The sequence below is a fragment of the Thermobia domestica genome, chromosome 15 (genome assembly GCF_964235325.1).
Source record: "Thermobia domestica chromosome 15, izTheDome1.hap1.1, whole genome shotgun sequence".
Classification (NCBI taxonomy): Eukaryota; Metazoa; Arthropoda; class Insecta; order Zygentoma; family Lepismatidae; genus Thermobia; species Thermobia domestica.
This window is the reverse complement of record NC_137468.1, coordinates 4,337,729-4,362,234: the sequence shown is the minus strand read 5'-3', so window position 1 is coordinate 4,362,234 and position 24,506 is coordinate 4,337,729. Positions and strand designations below refer to the sequence as shown.

Below are 24,506 nucleotides of genomic sequence, written 5' to 3'. Positions count from 1 at the left end.
CAATCATGAACATTTTCACCACAAAACACAGTCAACGATTTGAACAACAGTTCTGTTTTGTTGATGTCTACATCTTTATGAAGTGAAACAGCTCCTGGCCCAATTACTCGCAGACCTTTTGGTACTCTACCAGTGGCGTATTTAGGGGGGCTTCCGTACTTAAGCCCCCCCGAAATCTTACTTACTATAATAAAGTATATGAAATATCTTGCAGAATTTTCACATTTTCAGGCAAAGCCCACTCCCGTAAATTAGCAAAGCCCACCCGAAACAAAATCGTAAATACGCCACTGACACAGAATTGTCGTCGTCATTTGCTTGCATGCAATTTTGCAACTTCATCAATACTTTTGACACGCAGTTTTCAACTTTAATTTCAGCCTGGTGAGAAACACTATGCTTTTTAATTAACTCTGCAGTAGCAGACCCAAATTTTCCTGCTTGAGCTCTTATTTTTCCCGACAATAAGGTGAGCATAAGGGTCCCGGCTGGCCTTAGTGACGCACAAAGATGCGTTGAAAATTCGAGGAAGTGGCATCATGCCATGCAAGCTTACGTATTTTATGGACAACTTAGTTTATCGTCGTGCATTTTTTTTCGGTAAAATACAACGATCTTTAAGTTAAATAATATTGGAAATACTCTTTTTAGTTATTATTAGCAATAATTAGCAAGAATTCCACTTTTTCGCTTTTATTCGCATTTATCGCAAGTAATGCCGAATTTCGCAAAAAAAAAATCGCGATAATATAAACGTGATTTCGGTGTTTGAAACGAAAAGTTTGAGGTTTCCTGAAACATACACGAGTTTTTTTAACGTTTCGGACATATCGCATTTGCGAAAAAGTTTCGTCCCTAAGTATGACTACTCCAATTGTTCATATACAATTTCTGACGCAGGAGTTAATCGTGAAAATACAATTAGGAATATGGCAAGTATATACTCTGCAATCCCCCTATGTTTACAACAAAATCAACATTCCTCAAGCATGCTAAGGTCATATTTGACCTGAAACAACAACGTACCGAAGACGAAGGGGTTATGAAGAGGAATCTGGTAGACCTCATTTCCAAGGAGGCTTAAATTAAAAAGAAAAATACTTTTTCTTTAACCAGAAACGGTTGTATATAACGACTATGTACAAGTCTCTCAAAAGTGCTATTTATACAGTATATCATCACATAGTATTAAAATGATACCTAAATATCATCGTAATACGCCATAAAAAAATATAAGCATACAACATACTTACTCATAGACCTCAAGTCAAACAATCTAAGCACATGACCAGTAGATTGGGTAGAAAATTCTCCTATTTTTTCAAGTCCTATCAACATACCATTCGAAATTGGTTACCTATGTATATACAACACTAAAGAGAAGTACTGGAACTCCTAGATCTCAAAACAGATTTTTTCTGAAGTATAAACTCAATATTACACTTCAACTAAGTTGTATCATATTATAAATTCTGTGAGTGTATTTATTTGTGTGCAAGTGTATTTAGTACTGCATGTAGTAAGTGAAAAAAAGGACAGAAAGAAACAAATTTTCGAGGACCATCACATGCAAATTCAAACAAGGTGAACAGTTCGTTTTACTAATTGTAAACAATTGAGTTGAGTTGATTTTAGTTTAGCGTCCCTTTGAGCAGCGAGGCTATATGAGACGTGGACCTACTGATTAACGTGGAATCCGAACCACATGAGCTCACGCCGGGAATCGAACCCGGGTCTCCCACGCCAAAGGCGCGTACGCTAACTGCTTAGCCATAATTGTAAACAATTGGTACGTTTACTGTATATCCTGTTATATTCTAAGCAATTGGTTAAAAATCTGTGGAGATATGACATTTTAAAAATATCTCTAAAAATTGCCGGATAGTGTATGAGACAAGTTTAAATACCCCTCGAGCTCAGAGTGTATACGCGCCAGAAAAATGTGGCAACGTAGCACTCCGTATAAACTGCGATACCGAAGGGCGCAAAGCAGAGAAAATCATAATGTCATATTTGTTATTGTTTATCTTTTAAAATAAATCGAAACAGTTTGGTTGAAAAAGTTACTTACGATCTTTCTAAAAGTTTTTTTTTTTTTCAGATTGATAGTACACCACAGCAATTCAGAGATAATGATTTCTCACTTTTTACCGAATAACAAGAAAATTACTAAGTGTTCAGTAATGAAATTTTCAGAACTTACAAGTAATAGATGCACCTACATACCGTGCACAGGAAATTATTTCAGGTGTACTGGTTTCCGAGATATAGTTGTATAAACATCAATCTACCAAAAAAAAGTACGATAAAATACGAGTTTTTCATTAATTCCTATTTTTTTTCCTCACTACACAGTACGAAGAAAATTGGTATGTCTTAAGTATTGAAAAGACAACATTCCAACAATTCCAACAGGTACGAATATTAAATATAAATTTTGAGCGAACGTCACGGCAGCACCGCGAAGTCAGGGTCCTATTTTTTTAATGGATAGTAGGGGCAACTCCAGATCTTATGGAGACAAGGGAAGCCCGGTTAAACAATAGGACTACTGTGCATAAGATGGAATAACGCAAAGTGATGCTTTGTCAGTATGAAATCTATGTTGAAAGGATGGTCAGGACAGGAAGTGAGAAGAAGTGGTAGAGGGTAAAGAGGAGCTAAAGAGGGGTATGACAACAAGAAAATTACTAAGTGTTCAGTAATGAAATTTTCAGAACTTACAAGTAATAGATGCACCTACATACCGTGCACAGGAAATTATTTCAGGTGAACTGGTTTCCGAGATATAGTTGTATAAACATCAATCTACCAAAAAAAGTACGATAAAATACGAGTTTTTCATTAATTCCTATTTTTTTTCCTCACTACACAGTACGAAGAAAATTGGTATGTCTTAAGTATTGAAAAAACAACATTCCAACAATTCCAACAGGTACGAATATTAAATATAAATTTTGAGCGAACGTCACGGCAGCACCGCGAAGTCAGGGTCCTATTTTTTTAATGGATAGTAGGGGCAACTCCAGATCTTATGGAGACAAGGGAAGCCCGGTTAAACAATAGGACTACTGTGCATAAGATGGAATAACGCAAAGTGATGCTTTGTCAGTATGGAATCTATGTTGAAAGGATGGTCAGGACAGGAAGTGAGAAGAAGTGGTAGAGGGTAAAGAGGAGCTAAAGAGGGGTATGACGGAGAAGAATGTAAGGCAAAATGATCCATCGTGTCTAGAAGTACTGGTATGAGATGATGTGTGGAAATGTAGCGGAGGGTAATGTTTCAAAATTATAATGGACGTGGGGAAATGGGGTACGGTCATAGATTTAGTAAGTTGGGCTGCGAAGACGGATACGGAAAGCTAGGCGAAGGGCATGGTGTTCAAGAATTTGAAGCCTCGTATAGAACGAGGAAGGAGCAGCCAACCAGGCAGTAAAACCGAAGGTGAGAACCAGGCGGAGAAAACTTTGTACATAGTTAAAGTGTGCGAATGTTAAGTCCGCAGATAGTACTAGTGACGTAGTGTAAAAGGTTGAGGTGATTGTAGGCTTTGGTAAAGAGATAAAGAAGAAGCATCACCAGAATAACAAGTAACAAAAAGAACTGTAACAGAAACAATTAGTTTTGACACAATGGATCAGTATGAACAAGAACTTGCCTACTTAGAAAGCTTCCTACATTGGAAGAAAATTGGACGCATACATCTTGACAAACTCAAGAAACGGATGCCAGTCTTGGTCAAGGATAGGTCCCAATTAGAAGGAAAACTGACCCAAATGGAGAAAATGAACAATAATTTACAAGACAAATATGACGCTCTGCAAAAAGAAAAGTTGATGCTTGAAGCAGTCCTAATGAGCGGTCAAAAAGTATCGAATCTGGAGGATGAGAAAATCAACAAGAAATTATTGAGAAGAAAGAAAAAGAAATAGAAGAATTAAAACAAGAAAAATGAAATTAAGATGGATAGGGATCGTCAATATAGAAAGATAGAGTTAGAAATAACCGAAACCAGGAGCGAAGCTAAAAGAGAAGTACAGGAAAAAACTAAACAATTGAGGATGCTAGAAGATAAATATAACCAACTGAAAAAGGAAAACACGAAACTAACAGAAGAGATAAAACAACTGAGGAAAAGTCTAGCTGAACAAGAAACCAACTCATTACGAGAGACATCTATCCTCAAGGAAAAATTAGCAGAAATAAGAAGTGGAAAAGAATTAAACACCGAACATGTGACAGAAGAGTTGCGGGAAATATCTAAGAAATTAGACAATTTTAGGGTGGAGAAAATGGAAACAGAAGAAGGCGTGGCACCAACATGGTCGGATGTCGTGAAATCTGGAAGGAAAATAACAGAGAAAGAAAAGAAGATTATGGAAGTAACCGCAAAAACAAAACCGGCCTTGATATTTAAGCCCAATGAAGGAGGGTCAACTAAACAAACTGTGCAAAGACTAACTGGAACAATCGATCCCAGAAAAGATAAACTAAAAATCACCGGAGTAAGAACAACAAAAGATATCGTTGTCTTGGAAACAGCAACAGAAGAAGACATAAATGAAATAACATCCAAAGAAGAAATCAAGAAAAAAAATAATTTGAAAGAAAGCAGGAAGAAGAATCCGCTTATGATCATTTACGGAGTCCCATTAGACCTTAAGGATAAAGAATTAATTGGGGCACTAATAGAACAAAACTTTGAGGATAATGAAATGGAAGAAGGAAGACACATAAAAGCCCGCTTTGGAGAAGGTAAGAAAAATAAAAAAAAGTGCCACTTGGTTGTAGAAGTAACACCGCAAATAAGGAAAATCCTTATAAACAAAGATAAAGTTTATATAGATTGTGAATCACATAAAAGAAAGGATTTTATAGTTGTTCCCAAATGCTTTGTATGTCAAGAAGTTGGTCCCATCACAAAATATTACGATAATAAAGGTAAGCAAAGGTGCAGGTACTGCGGAACTCTAAGACATAAAAGCGAAGATTGTGAAGATAAAAATAAAGCATATGTGTTCCATGCAAATTACGACACAAAGTACGTCAAGCCCCCAATAAAGAAGAATGTGTTTCCTATAGGTATGCAAGAGAAAGGATAATTAGCAAGATTAATTATGGCTGAAAACACAAAATCAATACCCTAAGAAAGGAAAAATAAATCACCAAGCAAATTAAAAAGAGACGAAAGAAGGATGGAGGAATTCTTGGAAAGAAAACGAAACGAAGCTAAGTCAACAAAAAACAAATATGTATGAACGGATAACATTGAAATTGAGAATACTGAAAGAGAACAAAATATTGAAGGAAAATTTAAAATGTTATTGGAAAATAACATTAGGAACAGATATTCAAAATCTCAAATGGCAAAACAAGAAGCGAAACAAGAAACTACCCCAATTAAAAGATTCATTTGCTCAGGGAGAAGAAACATTTTTGTTTCCGGAAAAAGAAAAACCAATACAGGAAGATATAATAACCTCGACATAAACAAAAACAATAATAAGTGACCCAATTATAGCTGACCCCCGTCCTCTTCATGAGAAAATAGATCATAAATATAAATTACCTAAAGTTGGAGATAAGCAAATCTTAACTGTAGCATTCAGGCAGATAGTTAGGGATTTACACGAAAAAGGAAGAAGCATCACATATCCAGTATTGGAGAAGGTTGATGGAATGGAACTAAGGATCTATGATTTACCAGCTGATGGATGGGAGCTAATAAAGCTAGTTGATGAAGTCTTTGAAATAAGAGGAATATACTGGAATTTGGAAAATGTCTACAAACAGATGGTTAACGCACATGGAAGGATATATTTTGATTTTAGTAAATCAGGAAAGGAAGCTTTAGTACATACAAAATATGCATGAAACATCAAAAACATTAAACATTTTGCAGAACAATGCCCAACGGTCTAAGGTGGCAACGATGGAATTAAGAAGATATGCAGAAATTAATGAAATTGATATTATCTCAATACAGGAACCTTATATTGTGAACAATAAACTTGTTTCTTTTCCAGCGACTACGAGAGTAATATATGGAGGTAACGATTCGAAGACTGTTATCGTCGTGATGAAAAAAGAACTTGAAATTTTAAAAACATCACAACATTGTGACAACCATTAATGGTTTGTACAGAGATTTCTTATGGCGCATATAGCTTTTGGTTTATAAGCTCTTATTTTCATTCATATTTATTTTCATTCGTAGGGACATTCATATTTTTCTACAGAAATTACAAAATCTAATTTGGCAACGTCCTAATAAAAAAAAACTTATAATTTCGGTTGATGCGAACGCAAAATCCAGCATTTGGTGCTCTCCAATTACAGATACCAAGGGAGAAGCACTTGAAGATCTTATTCAACAAAACGGATTATTAGTATCAAATAGAGGGAATCACCCAACTTTTGAGGTCCTCAGAGGGGAATCCTTATAGATCTTACCATGTGCACCAATAACATGATAAATAAAATTAGAAACTGGATAGTTCTAGATAAAATCACAAGTGACCATGAGGTAATAACATTTGAACTAGTAGTAGAACATAAAGAAGATCAAACCAAAAAATCTAATTTTCGGAAAATTGATTGGGAATCATTTGAAGAAAAGCAATTAGAAATTGACAGCAATTAGAAAGTAATGAAGATATAAATAACATGGTGCTGCAGATTGAGGATGCCACAAGAAAAGCTATATGTGAATCTACTTCGAAAGGAAATGTAAAGTTATAATGTATTTTGGACACCAAAATTAGAAGGTCTCAAGAGAATTGTTAAAGCGAAAAGAAAACGCTATCAAGCAGTCATATCGCCCATACTTAAGCAAAGAAGACTAGCTATTTATAGAACAGTAAAACAGAAATATACAGAAGAAATAATTGCAGCAAAGAAGAAAAGCTGGGAAAATTTTTTTTAAAGAAAAATATTGAGATTAGAGATGCAAGTGCTCGGAAAAAACCCGGCTTTTTTTTAAAAAAAACTCGGTTTTTTCTGCTTCGTTTTTTTGCTTGGGAAATTTTGGGCTTTTTTCAAAATACTGCTTTAAATTGATAAAACAGACTTTGTATCGCTTCTCTATAACACAAAAAATCATTTAATTAGTGGTTGATGCTCATAATAATATAAAACATCGGAAATAAACTATGAATTTCGAAAAAATATTTCAAACAATTTTTCTTCAATATATTTAAATTATGAATTCCACAGGATTAACCAATGCATATAATAAGAATTTTTAACCTCCTATATACAAAAGTAAGCAGAGTTGGCAAGAACTGTGGTTGTTTTTGAAAATGCGAAAAACCCGTTTTTGGGGGGATGTTTAAACCAGGCTTTTTTGGTTTAAACCAGGCTTTTTTGATTTAGATTTTTTGCTTTATGTATTTATATTACTTATTCACAGAAATAAGTTTGTTTCGCCTTGATGTTATTATGCAACAGCGGGGTTATGCTGGAAGAACTCCCATAAGCTTAAAGAAATGCGGTCAGTAAATTTCTTAAGTTGAGAATCTCCCGCCCTAGCCATTGGGAAAATCTCGTCATTACTTGAAATGTAAGACAATAACGGGAAAATCCTGTTATTGCTTTGCATATAAAATTTAAAGGTCAACGTACCGTAATCAGTACGCTAAAACTGAGGTATTAAATTACAAATTTAGTACGTAGATATCATTGAAAGTCCAATCCAAGCTAATGTTGGAAGCTACGTAGGCAATCGATAAATTTTGCCAATTTCTATCAATATATTTAAGCAATCTTGGATTATTTATAAAACAACACGCATTTAAGCATGCAGAAATATACAATTTGGTTTGTTTCGTATATTTAGGCTTAACATTCTTACGAAATACCGAGGTTATCAAGGATAAGACTTTCGCTTAAACTGACATCCGAACCGCTACTTGGGTTACGCATGAAAGAAGGTTTGTGGTTCGACCGAGAATTGAACATGGGGCACCTTGATTAAAAGGTGAAAGTGAAATAAAACTATTGCAGGTGGTTTGATATCTGGAAACGTCACCATGAAGTTCACACGATTCGCATTTTTCATTCTTTTTATTTTTGTGGTTTAAACCAGTTACTAAAAAAAGTTGGTGTAAACCAGCCAACCCTAAAAGTGAACACTTCTTTTTAAAGAATACACAAATAACTAGCAAAATAGTATGTAGTATTTTTACTTCAAAATATTCCATACCCTCTTTTTGAAACAAAATAAAATTGAAATAAAACATAAGAGAAATACTTAGATTTATATAATACACTTAAAGGCTGCACATCTAGAGCTTTTGGTTCTGTATATTCTTGAAATTCTACAGTTAAGTTTTATAGAACCACCATCACAGTTTACCCAATCCTCAAGTTTTCTGAAGTTTTAACAAGAGGGATTCAACATATCATTACGGAACTCCCCCCCCCCCTCCCAAAAAAAAGACTACGGAATATATTTAAGTTAAGCTAAATACAACTGCACAACAAACATGACTGAGTGATTAGCTTTTGCGCTTCTATCGGGAAGTCCGGGATTCAACCAGCATTCTACCATTCTGACAAAGCTTTTCTTCATTCCATCTGTGAATGTAGAAATAGTGCGTGTACTGTGAGTTGGGCGACTTCCTTTTTTATTGTTTTTAAATCGTTATTATCACTAATTACCAGCAGTGACGGTTTTGCGAAGGTTAGGGGGGCGGTCTTTCGGACTGAAGCCCGTTCCCCAAAGTTACGGAATGTCTGCAAGAAACGAAATATCTATTATTTATGCCTTTTCTCATAAACTTTAAGCTCCCATGAAATAAAAATTACGAATGTTTAAAAAAACTAAACATTAGTAAGAAACCCTTCCCAAAATACTTTTCTAAATCCGCCACTGATTCTCAGTATAAAATGATTTTAAAGTTGTATCCGGAACATTATTGCTAAACATATAAACGAAACGAAATATTATTTATGCCTGTACTCATAAACTTCAAGCACTTCCCAAATAAAATTAGGACTTTTTAGGAAACGAAACAATCAAAAAAAACCTCCTAAAGTACTTTTCTAAATCCGCTACTGATTAGTTGTATAAATTGGTATTCAAGATTGTGTCCGGAAAATTATTGCTAAATCACTTCACAGCTACAGTATAACAGAAATGTGGAAGTACGGTTTGACGGATATATTGAAAAACGTACGCTTTGACGGATAAATAGAAAAACGGGCAAGTTTAACTTTTGCGCTAGAAGCTAGAGTACTAAAAGCTCTTAGAAATGAAACACGGATGACAAACTAGAGAAGAAAAAAGATGTCGATAACTCAAAAGTTAAAATAAAGTTAAATAGACTCTAAAATTACCCTCAAATACTACATTCTCCATGTTAGCTTTAATTCGTAAAATATGTGCTCCATCCACCTTGATGGTGAATTTCAGAGCGAAATATCACATTCAGGTCATGGAATTCTTATCTAACTATAGAATATACTATAAGAAAGCTATTTAGATAGAAAAATCATGAAGTTATAAAAAGCCAAAATTTCCAAAATTCTCGTTTTTTTCCAAAAAGCCGGCTTTTTATGTGAAAAAAACCATCGATTCAAAAAAGCCGGCTTTTTTGCATCTCTAATTGAGATCGATCCATGGGGCCTCCCTTACAGATTAATAATGCAGAAAACAAACCCTCCCATCCTATCAACTATAAGAAATAACGATGGATCTTATACACAAACACGAGAGGAAACACTACAGAAATTATCAAATAAATTCTTCCCAAGAGATATAAAAGAAAATGAAACGGAGTATCAATCAGAATTAAGAAGACAATGTGAAAATACAAATTCACTAGGAGAACAACAAAATATTGATCAAATATTTAACAACGAAATAGAAGAAATTATAAATAAATTGAAAAATGGAAACGCTCCTGGTCTTGATGGAGTAAGTAATGAAATTTACAAAAAGAAGAAAAATATCTGGATCACATACTTAACTAGATTATTCAATATACTACTAAAGAAACAAACATTTTCAACCAGTTGGAAGGAATCAAAATTGACAATATTATTAAAAGGACAAGAAAAGGACCCCGTGGATGTAAATTCCTACCGACCTATTTGCCTTCTGAAGAATATTTCCAATTTTTTTTTAAAAAAAAACAATAGCAAATAGAATAAACAAATTTAGAAACATGGTTAGTGATGAACTGCAATTTGGTTTTAGACAGGGAAAATCGACAGAAGATGTTTGAATTCTTTTATAGAGCAAATTAAAGTAAGCAAATCTGCAGGACAGGAAAATCATAATACCAAATGAGCAAGGCAATTTTATAGTAAAAACAGAGAAGGGCTGTCCTCAAAGATCAATCTTGGACCCACTCATGTGGGATATTGAGTTACAACCTTGTCTCGAGACCCTAAATATAAGTGAAGTTACAGATTGAGTTATAGCATTTGCGGATGACGTAGCCATTATAACCTAAGGAAACTCACGTAATGAATTAGAAAATAAGACAGAGCGAATTATCAACATACTTCATAATTGGTGTAAAAATCTAAATTACGATTATCTGAAAAGAAAACAAAATATATATTTGGGACCAAGCTAAGTAGAAATCCTATAATTAAGATAGGAACTAATAACATTAAAAGAGTCAACGTATTTAGATATTTAGGAATTCAAGTTGACGAGAATTTAAATTTTGGACCACACATAAAATATATTGGCGACAGGGGTCACAAAGTAGCAAATAAATTAGTAACGATAGCAAACTATAAATACAGATTGCCAAGAAAAATAATTCGAACATATCAAGAAACACTCTTATTTCTTCAATGACATATGCTTCAAGCGTCTGGGCACACACAATACTAGAAAATAACACTTTGAGACAAAGCATTGACAGACCGCAAAGGAATCTATTAATAAGATTAAGTGGAGCTTTCAGCACAACACCGCATATAGCTCTAAGTGTCTTGATGGGATTTAAGCCAACAAGTCTGATAATTAGAAAAAGACCGGCATGCTTGGCTTAAAAAGTCAAATACAATTAAATTATTCGAAATATTAGGTAAAGAAGCAACAACTCTTGATGAAATAAATAATGAAATAGAACAACTTTGGAATAATGTTTGGTAGGAAACAAATAAGTGAAGGAGATTATACAGAATAATCCCAAATATAGGAATAAGATTAACATGGAAACATTTTGATCCAAATACAGGCTTAGTCCATTTTCTTGCTAGTCATAGCCCATTTCAACAACATATTTGCAGAATGGGACAGATAGACCATCCAAGATGTCAATGCGAAGAAATAGGCACACCAGAACATCACATATTATGGTGTCCATTACTAGAAGAACGGCTGGAGGGACGAGATCAAATAAGAAGGAAGGACATAAATGAAATTATAGCTAATGAAGAGGATTACAGGATATTAAGCAAAATAACAAAGGACTATTCAGAATTAAGAAGAGAACAATATAATAGGACAAATGATAAAACGTTGTAAATAACCGAAGATACACATAAATAGGAATGACGTTATAATAGTGTAGCTGAATGAATGGAAGAGTGACTGTGAATCTTTCTGGACCGAAGAACTCCTCCAGGAACGTTGGCATTCCGCGTGTCCCAGAAAGAAACTGTATGCGTGCACTCGATATATGCCCGGATGAAACCGGATAGGAACTCCGTATGTATCGGGAGTGTGTGTGTTTCGTTTGTTTTTCTTTCGTGTGTGTCGGAAGTGTGTTTTGTGTAAATAGTAAATATATAAACATCTTTAATGAAAAATGTCTCGGAACGGAAGCTCAATCCGGTATTTGCAATGCCGCCTTCTAATGGCATGCGGGTCTCAGTCTGGGTCTACAAAGCGGAAGGACAAAACTGACCAGGGCCTGCACTAAGTGCTCCGAGTGGGCCCTGGACCTCAAGTCGGTACGCCTAAGTCTGTCGTTATGTGGAAATCCAACCGGGAACATTATACACTAAAATAGATTTATAAATAAAATATGAAGAACATTGGAAATTGATGATTTAAGAGTAAGCGAAAGGGAAAATGTAGAACGATAGTGAAAATAAAAGTGAAATAAATACATAAAATAACATGGAAGACAAAGTGTAAGTGTTACAAGTGAAAATAATACTAACCTTAAGGTGTGAATCATGTCTACATAAATGCGGCTTTTAGTTCACACAAGAGCGAAAACTATACGTAAGTTGTGTAGTGTTAGTAAAGTGTTATAGCAAATATTTTAGGAGGATGTGGTAAATCAATAATAAACAAAAGTGACAGTGAAAATCACATTATGAAAGTGTTTACCATACAGGAGAGAATGAAAACAGGTGAAAAAACAAGTCATGCAAGCTCAGAACCCGAACAACCAGAAGAAGAAGTAACATTCAAATACAAGCAAGGTTAAGTATAAAAACCATAGAAGCAATGAATGATGAAATAACTTAACCAGGAAAGAAGATACTACTAACATACAAGGAAGGTTAGCTATAAAGATTTTAAGGATATGAATGACGAATAAATAGAAAGATTAACCCTTTGGGGATCCCATGGTACAATTTGTATCATACGTGGTGTTTCATGGTACATTGCGTTATAACTCTCCTATTTGAGCTTTTTCGTCCGGTTTTTTTTTTTTTTTTTTTTTTTTTTTTTTTTTTTTTGCTTTTCAAGTCCAGAGGCATTGTAGAAGACTTTCAATGTATGGTTTCACACCTTCCTGCGTCGAGACATAGGAGGTGATGACGTCATATTTCTAAAATATATATTTTCGTGTAATATTTTTTTTGGGGGGGTTATGTAAAGTATTTTTGCCGGGCTTATTTTTGCACGTAGAAGATTGAAATTTTGCACAAACATGCAGTCCACCGAGTAGTATTTACCAGATTTTTTTTTCAGGTTTCTGCGTTAAAACAGGGGTTCCAGAGGGTCAAAAAGTTGAAAAAGGGACATTTTTACCAAAAAATCCCTTTCTGCGCGATTTTCCCACCTTAGATACATGATGGAGACAAGTGAATGGTACCGCCTGAAAGGCAGTTCTATTCTGAAGAGAATGATGTGCAACACATGGCTCTAGGGTAATTAGGGAAGTGTCAGGGAATTTTTATCAAAATATACTTCTGTATAGGTTAATTTTGGACATTTTCGGTATTATTTTTTGCGGGCTTATTTTTGTACCTAGAAGATTAAAATTGTGTACAAACATTCAGTCCACCGAGTAGTATTTACCAGATTTTTTTCAGATTTCTGTGTTAAAACAGGGGGTTACAAAGGGGCTAAACTTTGAAAAAGGGAAATTTTTACCAAAAAATCCCTTTCAGGGCTTTTCCCGCCTTAGATACATGATGGGGACAAGTGAATGGTACCGCCTGAAAGGCAGTTCTATTTTGAAGAGAATGATGGGCGAAATATGACCCTAGGGTAATTGGGGATGTCTCAGGGAATGTTTAAAAATTTCCCTCTGTATACGGGAATATGGGACATTGTCGATATATATATATATATATATATATATATATATATATATTGGCGGGCTTACTTTTGCACTTGGAAAATTGGAATTGTGCATAAACATTCAGCTCACCGAGTAATATTTACCAGATTTTTTCAGATCTCTGCGTTAAAACAGGGGGGTCCAGGGGAGCTAAAAGTTGAAAAAAGGGTATTTACACCCAAAAATCCCTTTTTTCGGGATTTTCCCGCCTTAGATACATGATGGAGTCACGTGAGTCATACCGTTCGAAAGGCAGTTATATTCTGAAGAGAATGATGGGCGAAGCATGACCCTAGGGTAATTAGGGATGTCTCAGGAAATATTTTTTACCTGAGTTCATGGTGTTTTACGGTAATTTGGGGCATGGTGGGAATTCTTGATAAAATTTCTCCCGCCCTTGGTATTCAAGATAGAAACTTGAAATTTGGCACACCCATTCAGTATACCAAGTACTATTTTTCAGATTTTTTTTAGATGGCTACGTTCACACATGGCCGCTCTAGAGGGGCCCAAAGTGCGAGAAAAAAATTTCCTCCGAAATTTTCCTTTGACATCATTTTTCCCGCTCCTGGTATATGGTATGAGCACGCAAGTGGTACCATTTCAAAGCCAGCTCCATTCTGAAGAGAATGAGGTATGAACCATGATCCTAGGATAAATAGTGACGATGGAGTAGCTGCTTGACTCAAAGTCTAAAAAATAGCCCCAAAACTCCAGATCCCTTAAGGAGATCTGATACCTCTTCGCTTATGTTTCTAAGTTCCCATTTGAAAACATGTAAATTTTAATATGGTAATTTCTAACAAAGTATTGCAGGTAATGACCTGAAATTTTTAATACATATACACAAGACCCATATAAATCCAACCACAGTCTCCAATTTACGTTACATGCGTTAGATTAATTGCAATATATTCTTCAGTAAGTTTGGCAACAGAGAATAAAAAGTATGCTGCAGAGGGGAGAGGGCTGACCATCTGTTCTAGCTGGTTTTAATGTGATTCTCACTTCTCAGTGGTTAGAATGGTCTGGACTGGAAGAGCGCAAAACCACTTCTTTCTTCCTTTCACGGTTTGTTTGTTTCTTCCACCCCCTGCTGTCACAAGAAGACAACTTGTTTCGGAAAACATTTTGAATTAGTAGCGAAAAGCCAAACAAATGACACCACGGACGGATTAAAGGGAGGGGCGGTCACTCCCTCCGAGAACATTTGAATACTTTGAATAATCGGAGTAAGAAACTAGAAATTGCGTAATCTAATAAGAAAAGTTTGTTGAAGTATACAAATCAAGACGCATTTTAAGTGTCACAGCATTGTACTCTCATCCCCTCCCCTCCCAATTCCCCTCTGAAAAGTCCTCTTTTGTTTCTCTGTTCCATATTAGCCTTTACACTTACACTTTCATTATCCAGTATTGATTTCTACCATACCATCTGCACAGAAGGCGAATAAGGTTTACGAGTTCTTCCTGCCCCCTTTTTTAAAAATTGCTAATTATAATAAAATTTATCGAAAACAATTCATCTCAACGATAAAGACTTATATACATTCATTATTGCAATTTTAAAATAAACTCGCCGCCTGTCACGTATGCTAGCGATCTAATATATACGAATAGATGAAAAGTTAGTTTGAAGCCTTATGTATTGTTTTTCTGTAAATAAGTCCGAATTCATATTTGTTTCTATTGTTGCATCGACAAAAGTGAGTGCCAAATCGATTTAGGCTCGTTGGTCTTTGCGATGTCCCTCAAGATGCAAGGTCGTGGGCAGTCGCCCACCACTTGAAACGCCTCTGCACTAGAGGTGTGCACGTGCTCGGGCCTACAAAGAATGTATCACTTCGGGCCCGGGAGGGGCTCGGGCAGTAGCGTCATTTCAGATTTGGATTGGGGGGCCAAGACCCCTTGATATATGTAAAATTTCGCGTTTTTCACTGATTTATTACTATTCTATTGATAAAATCTATATAAATCTCAAACTCAGGGGGGGCAAATGCTCTCCCTGTCCCCCTAAGTGACGCCCCTGGGTTCGGGCTGTGAATTTTTAAATATACAACCATATTTCTCGGACTTTTTTGGGCCTAACTTTGTAAATATAGTGTAAAACGATACAAATTGCACCGTTCTTTCTGGAGGACTTTTAAAACACAACTGCAAAATCAAACCTCGAATTGCTGTAAATAAAAATACAATTTTGCATTAATAATTAAGTTTCTGCAATTCGGGCTTATTTCTGGCTCATTTGATTATCACAGAGCTCAGTCCGGGCTCGGGGCCTAAATGCTAAGACATATTTTGGACTCGGGTCGGGCCTCACATTGTAAATTCACGGGCCGGGCCCGGGCTGAAAATTCCGGCGCGTGCAGACCTCTGCTCTGCACCCACACACATTCCTTCCTAGACCAGAAAATCTCCTCCCCTCCGAATCGTCAATAATGGTAAATTTGTTCCTCGTATATTTGCTTATTATTGTAAGAGAAGTTCAAACCAGAACTCTAAAATTTGTTCGTTCTCTGGGGTAATGTAAGTAATGAAAATTAAGAAAGATATGCGTAATATACAAATGTCAGAAAAACTTGATATCAATTTGAATAACCTTTTACGTAATGTTTATTTTAGAAATAATAAACTTATGCAAGTATATCGAGACATCTGAAATTTAATGTTAAATAGTGGCGAGTGAGCCAGAAGGGACGTGCACTATTCAGTTAGTCAAAGAACTCATATATGTAGCTTGAAAACTAATACTATTAAAATCAATATTGAATTAGACAAATTTGATCACTCTGGCCACAGAGAAGGCGTCACCTTCTATTGCCCGCCCATCGCATGATGGGAATGAAAGACAGAGGGAAAAAAAGACAAATTTGTAAAAAGGTAGGATAACCATAATTGGAAATAGTGTGTGTATTTTTTAAGGAGGAAACCCAGAAGTACATTCTCGATATAGTAATAATAATAATAATAATAATAATAATAATAATAATAATAATAATAATAATAATAATAATAATAATAATAATAATCTTTCTCACTTCAATCATAGGTTGATGCGCAAGAAGGAAATTTTAAAACTTTTCTCTCCCCTGGGAGAGCTGTTTTATAATTTGATAAGGTCTCTTCTTCGTAACTGCATCTATCCCTGGTCGGGCCTCGGTGGCTCAGTGGTAGAGCGTTCACCTCTAATCCATGGCGTCCTTAGTTCGATCTCAGCTCGCACCAAGTGAACTTTGTGGAGGACAAACACCATGTGTGGGGGTTTTCTCGGGGTTCTCCCGTTTCCTTCCACTTTCTGCATTCCAGCATTTCCTTCTTTTCTCAATATCACTAGCTCCTTTAACCTACCAGGCATAACTGTGGGACGTAAAACTTATAGATTTTTCTATCCTTGGTCTTCCACTTCCTGGTTTTCCTTCTGCCTTTTTCCCTATCAACACGGTGATCCAATCGCAGTACCGAATAAGATGTCCAAGCATGCTGTTTCTTTTTTTTTTTTCCTATTATCTTCATGATCTGTCGTCCTTCATTAGCTTCCTTTAATACGTCTTCATTCCTTTTCCTTATACAGTATTATCCCTAGAACCACACCGTGCTTTTATTAGGACATGTATCACACCGTGGGGTAATATGCGACCCCAGTCTGGAGAGTCGTTTTATTAGACTAGATACGGTTATATTATGTTAGATTAGATAATATTAGGTTAGGTTAACTTAGAGTAGATAATGTGTGGTTTGTTAGATTATATATGTTTATGTAGGTTATGTATATATGTGTATATATGTATATATATGTTAGATTATATCTATATGTATTAGATTAGGTTAAGTAAGGTTAAATGAGGTGAGGTTAGGTTAGGTTTATTAGGTTATATAATCTTATGCATTTCACGTATCACATTTTATAATGTTGACATAATTCGTTTCTTTACCGATTATCCAATTAGTCTAAAATACACGAGTTCTACATTATAACAATATTAAATGTTTTCATTGGGTTTCAATTGTTTGATATTTTCATTGTTTTACATGAACATAAATGAAGCAGTTTTCATTATTTACCATCGTTTACATTTTGCAATTCTCGCAAATGTTGTGTCGGTGTTCAGCACACACACTTCTCTTACACAAGTAACACACTGCTACTCCTTTTCTGTCTTTCTTCCGGCTACAGAAAGCACATCTACCTCGTCTTCCAACTGGTGTCACACTTTGTATTGGTTCCTCTTCGATGCCAAGAACATGACGAATATTGTTCCTTAGCTGTTTTTGCAACCTCTCGTTATTTGCTCTCATTTTCATGTGTTCTTCACAGAGTGCCAATGCAAGAGCCTTCAAGAAATCAGAACGCTTCTTCAGTGTTGAACTAGATCCCGAATTGCACCTCAAGATAACGAAGCTATTTAGTTCCGCTGCATCTAACATACCATAAGAAAAACTCTGAGTGGCTACCTACGTGTCTTCCTGGCAACTGTTTTCGAATGACAGTATTGATAAAAATTGATCCACGCCTCCTTTAGTTTGGTTGTAGAATAAGATTATTTCTGGTTTCTGCGTCTCATTGTCAAGTCAGCTTGATTATGCATAGACGATATCAGAACTACGCACCTGTTTTTTCTTGGTACAAAGGAGACAGCGGTTTTGTTTTCCTGAAAAAGAAATAATGAGGAATAAACTTGTTTCCCTTTTGTTTCAGTTACACATGGTGGAAGTTCTGGTTTGTTCTTCCTCATAGTGCCAACCATTGTGAGTCCTTTTTCCAAGAGCTTGTCAGCTACCTCACAGGAACTAAACCAGTTGTCCATAGTTACATTTCTGTTTGTGTGATGGATGGATTGTGTGAGATTCAACACATATTCAGTTGGAATCAGTGGCGTAGCACACTTTTGCGGGCCCCCCCGCAAAGTATGGAGAAGGGGCCCTAGTTGTAAAGCCTATAGAAGTAAGGTTTAGGTTCTACTTCTTTAAATCTTTATTCATTGCAAGACTTCTGGGCCCCCAATACCTTGGGGCCCCCGCACTGCGGGGGTTGCGGGGGCATCTGCTACGCCACTGGTTGGAATTGCAAGCTGTGAATCTCTTCTCTCTTTTCCAACATATGGTTTTGCTGCACACATATACGATGTTTTGGGGTCACACATCATAATAACTTTTATCCCATATTTATCGGGCTTGCTGGGAATGTACAATTTGAAAGAGCATCTACCCCTGAACCCAAATAATTTTTCCTCTATCGTGACATATTCTGAAGGAGTATAATATTCAGAGCAGTGACGCACAAAGATATCCCACACTTCACGGATGGCAGCGAATTTGTCTACAGATTTCCTTTGGTCCCTTGTAGCTTTATCGTCAAAGCGCAAGCAGTTTATGAGAAATTCAAATCTATTTCTTGACATAGTGCTCCTAAATGCAGGTGGACCAAACGCTTCAGACTACATATCACTTACTGTCAGGTGAGAATTTTTAGAACACCGGCTAGATAAAGCAAACCAAATAAGGCACACAATTCAATTTTGTCAGTGGGGGATAGATAACTCTGATCTGATTTGAAGACACACTTTCGTCTTTCTATTTCTTGATTGGTAAAAATCACAATTGTGTTCAAAATATCATCTCAAAAAAAAACAGTAGCCAAATGTCCTTTGCATCGGTTCTTTGTTTCACTTCCTTCTTGGGCTCTGGGTGATTTCAACGTTTTAGTGGATTTTTGGTGGAAAGGTTTAGTGTACCACTTACTGCCATTCTTCCCACAAATGAATTTACGTTGTAACAAGTCGGCAACATCATCGTTATCAACATCAGCTTCAAATTCATCCTCCGATTGAACATCCTGCACCTCATTATCCTCATTTTCACTTAACAGTTAATCAGCATCGGACAGATCATCATCTGATTCTTCCTAAATGCGTACAATATCTTCCTGGTTAGAAAACTTCCTTGATGAAGCCATTCGTAAGAACAATCGCCCGCTAGAAAATGATTTGTTATATTGCTATTCAAAACAAACTATATTTCATTAATCACACCGTGGGGTCATATATGACCCGAACACTCAAAATAACACAGAACTTTCCGCACCAACACAACAATGCAACTTGCAGTGTCAACAGCATGCTCCGAACTGAAGCTAGACGAAGTGTTGTGTTTCCCTCTCACAACGGCGCTGGCGCAGAACACATTTTATATGCCCTGGGGTCGCCGATGACCCCACGGTGTGATTGTAGGGTTATTATTATTACCCAACCACTAAGAACACTACACAACAATTACTAAGAACATTTTCCTTCTTCCTTCACAAGTCTCTTGTTTATGGTCATTTCGTGTTGTGTGATAAGGCGGACTTCAGAACACAAAATTGCAACGCTCCAGATTCCCTCCCCAAATTGTCACGCGGTTCGTATGTCAGTCTTCGAGTTTTTTCAAAGAATGTTACATTATCTGCTATGAGATCTGGAAACGATCTCCATTGTATAACTGCTATTTCTATAGAGTGGACAAAACTGAGGACAAAGCTGCCCAAAACAAGTTTTTGACCAAAAAAAGGAAGAAACAGAGACAACATTTGTTTTTAGCCAGAAGCGCTGATAAATCACTACCACGTGACGCGAAGACTATTAGGGCTAGAGGTTCAGCAGAGAGCTCTCAATTCCTGGAGAAATTCTATCCTCTACGTTGCCAAGTGTAAACGGAAGTATACATTATAATTAATCTAAATTGATCTGGGGCATTAAATCAAAAACAGAAGCCATGAACATATAGGTATTGCTGTTGGAAAATATCATGGAAAATTTGGAGACGGTAAGTGCAATATCTTGTTAAATATTCACATAGAAATATCTACGTGTTATTTTATAGGGATCCTGAAACACTTGCAAGTGGGTAGACATTCCCTTAAGGGTTAGAGTCAGGCTTAACTCGAGTAAAGCAAAAGAGAGTGCATAAACTAATTTTGATATTCTTTTTATTTCTAAGATATATATATAGATATAGAAAACTTGTTACTCTTTTTAAATTTTGTTTGTTTCGTTTGTTTTGTTTCGTTTGTTTTGTTCCGTTGCCTGTGTGTCTTGTTTTCCTTTCTTCACCCCTTTCCCGCAATTTCCAATTCCAGTGTTTTGTCAAAAAAATAAATGAATGATGAAAAACTAAGGAAAAAGAAGCATTGCTATGATGATAGCCCTGTTTCGGTCATAACTTTCAGGTGCCGAAACCGAAAGGTCGCGATCTGAGCAATGTAATGTAGGCTTTGGTGCAGATGGACTTAAGATGGGCAGTCCATTTAAGATGTCTATCAAAGACTATCCCTAAATATGTAACGATGTTTTGAGGCTGAAGAGAAACGTGGTGGAATTTGGCAGAGTTGCGATAGAAACGAGAGTGTTTGTTCAGAGAAAGAAAAAATATTGTTTGTATTTTGGCAGCATTGAGTTCCAGTCGCCAGCGTCTGCTCCATGAGAGAAAAGTGTCACTCGTAAGCTGCAGGGTGCGATTTGTCTGTTAGATAGTATTAACTTTTGCAAGAAAGGGTGTGTCATTGGCAAAGTGATATAAACTGATATTCCCAAGTAATGGAGAAAAATGGGCCACATATAATAGATATAATAACGGAGATAACGAAGAACCTTGAGGAACGCCGGAATGCAGAGAAACAGGATGTGAGAGGTGGTTGTTGATATAATTAAGGCTGTCAGAAAGAAAGTAGAATATGAAATAGATATAACACAGAGGAAGGCAGAGTTTGTATAAAGATCAAGATGCTACATTTTATCAAAAGCTTTTTTCCAAATCAAATAAGACAAGACTGGAAGATTTGGATGTGTTAAACTATATTATGATATTGGTCGTTAGGCGCATAAGTTGATGATTAATACTGTACGAAGGCCAAAAGCCTGCTTGAGAAAGAGGAAGAAGATTATAAACGGAAAGATGATAATGGGGACGTGTGGCAAGGATAAATTCAAGAATTTTGCTGAACAAAAAGTTAACTGAATATCCTGATACGAAGAGACAACATGAGGAGGCTTGTTCATTTTGGGAAACACTAGAGTGACCGATGATTTCCAATCAGTTGGAATGAAGACAATACGTAAAATAAACAAACGTATAAATAGCAGCAAGTAAATGAAGAAGAAGCTACGGACCCTCTTTAATATGGTGGTAGGAAATACGATCAGAACTTGGAGCGGAATTATATTTGCTGGCGACTATGCTGCTTCCACCGTAATATGAACAATAAGAAGATTGTTACCAGGTAAATGATTGAGATTGACGCTCCGATGAAGAAAGATTTAAATGACCTGCTGGATGTTGGCGTATAGACGGATGAGGTGAAAGAGGACTGGAAATGACTTGAAGATAATGAGCTAAGTTGTTTGCTTTAGCAGTGTCATCAGCAAGAGGTTTGTCTCCTTCTAAGAAAGGATAAGGAGTGCGACATGAATGGCCAATACTCATTATTGGACTACAAGAGAAGATTTCGCGTCGAATAAGCAAGTATGAAAATGGATAAAGAGGAAAAAGATATCTTCGACAAATATAAGTGCAAAATTGTGGCATAGACTTTGAAAAAAATTATTAGACCTATATAAAATTTTCCTGTGTTTTAACTATTCGTTTTTCAGTTCACTTGTAATTTGTTTGATATGTGTTTGAGCGCAAACAGTGTTCCCACATTCTGGAAAAATCAAAGAAAGTCAGGGAATGTGAGGAAGATGAAAACATGTCAGAGAAATTATGTATTTTGCGTAAAATGTCATGAAAATTCAGGAAACGTACATGTGCAAGTGTAACATTCTTTTGTTTCAATCTAACATTGTTTCCTCTCTATTAGTTGTGCAGATTGACATGTGAAGAGGACCACAATGATACATTCCCATGATGACAGAGATGCAGTGTTGCTATTTGCTGCTGAGGGAGTAAGATATTGTGTGTGTGGGTGTGTGAGAGATAGGATATAATTGATCAAGTAAACGTAGAAATCGAAGTATGACTTACCATCTTCGTGGATATCGGTTTTAAGGCAGAAAAGTACTGAAAAAACTAAAAGCATCAGGTAAACTAGCTTTCAGGCTTGACTGTCGATTTTGCTGGGCACAATCAGGAAAATTGTGGAGAGGAGCCGTACTGAAGTAAAAACTGGTACGTGCTCTGTCGGCTTTGGACCAAGGTTAAAATAGAACAATCCAAAACCTGCTCAGACTAGGATGAAACGCATCCTAGAAACTCTGCATGAGCTGAGAAAACAAAGTGTCAATTTATGTCTTTCTGTACTGAGATTCAGGGGTCTCATGACTTCAGAGAATACGAAGAAAAGATGGGCAGCATCAGATTAGATGACTTATTTGTCTGTTTTGTGCCACGTGGAATGTTGGGAAAATGTTTAATTTCATCCCACGGCAAAGTCTCAGTAGAGGGCGAGTTCTTAGTCCATAAGACACTTACGTGGCGTGATTGAAAGTTTTAAGACAGTTGGCAACACTGCTCAGAAGGATTATATATAATCGCCTATTAGCGTGGAAGCGGTGGCTTGGTGTGTCCTTGAGACATGTTGAAACATGCACCGAGATATCTGTATTCCGTACGGCTTAGCAACCAGTTGAGTGCTTGGCGGATTTTTAAGTGCGCAGAATGGGTGAAAAATTAGAACAACGCGTTTGTGTGAAATTTTGTTTTAAAACTGAGAAATCTGCTTCAGAGAATAACGAACTCTTAAAAACAGCTTTTGGAGACAAATGTCTGAACCGGTCGAACGTGTTTATCTGGTTTCATAGATTCAAAGATGACCGGGAGTCAGTAGAGGATGACCCGCGGTCTGGCCGGCCTTCAACATCAAAAACTAACGAAAACATTGCGAAAGTTGGCGATTTAGTGCGCTCGAACCGTAGACTTACATTGAGGAGACGGGTGAAGACCTGAATTTAAGTTTCTATGTGGTTCAGTCAATTTTAACTAATGATTTGAACATGCGAAATTCATTCCGAAAGTGTTGTTATCGAGCAGAAACAACACATACTTGAAGTGTCCCAAGAACTGTTTAATCGAGCCGAAATGGACTCAAATTTCTTGAATAGGGTAATAACAGATGATGAATCATGGGATTATGGGTATGACCGAGAAAGAAAGGCCCAATCTTCTCAGTGGAGGAGCCCAGATTCACCAAGACCAAAGAAAGCACGACAAAGTCGGTCGAATGTGAAGACAATGTTGGTGGCTTTTTCGATTGTAAGGGTATCGTGCATCATGAATTTGCCCCTAGGAGGCAGACAGTCAAAAAGGAATACTACAAAAGTGTCCTTCAACGTCTGCGCGAAAATGTGCGGCGGAAAAGGCCTGCCCTCTGGAAAGAAAAGAATTCTCCACCACGACAATGCACCAGCGCATTGTGCGTTCTCGATCCAGGAAATTTTGGCCAAATTCAATATTCCTGTGCTTCCGCAACCCCCGTATTCCCCAGATTTGGCCCCGGCCGTCTTCTACCTCTTTCCTAAATTAAAATTGTCATTGAAAGGGAAGAGATTTGACTCAATTGAGGACATTCAAGCAAATACGGAGAGAATGCTTCCAGAAGTGAAATCGGTGTGTTCATTCAGCAGGGAACTACTTTGAAGGAGATCCATCACAATAGACTGTAAGTGCTGCCATTTTTAAATTACAAGCCCAGTCTTAAAACTTTCCAATCACCTCGTATTGTAGAAAACCAAATCGAAGATTCTCTGGTAGCACCGAGGCAGGTGCATGATTCAATTATGTACTATGGAGGTGTAGAATCTGTTGCTGTTGATCGAAGAATGCTCGTTCGAAGAATCAGTTCGTTCAACTCGGAGACGCTATGATGAATATCTTAAACAGAAATGTATCAAAAGTGCAGACGAAAGTAAAGTCAAAGGGGAGGAAAAAGAAAATTAAGAACTAATACTGGGTCACGGTGACTCAGTGGTAGGGATATTCACCTCTGATTTATGGGGGGTCCTTGGTTCGATCCCAGTTTGCTCCAGGTGAACTTTGTGGTGGACA

General features: G+C 36.6%; 1 protein-coding gene across 3 annotated transcripts in view; it reads right to left on the bottom strand.

Annotated features, from left to right (window-relative positions):
- LOC145672041 (uncharacterized) overlaps positions 1 to 24,506 on the bottom strand; it is a 204,219-nt gene that overhangs the window by 109,401 nt on the left and 70,312 nt on the right. The window lies entirely within an intron of this gene.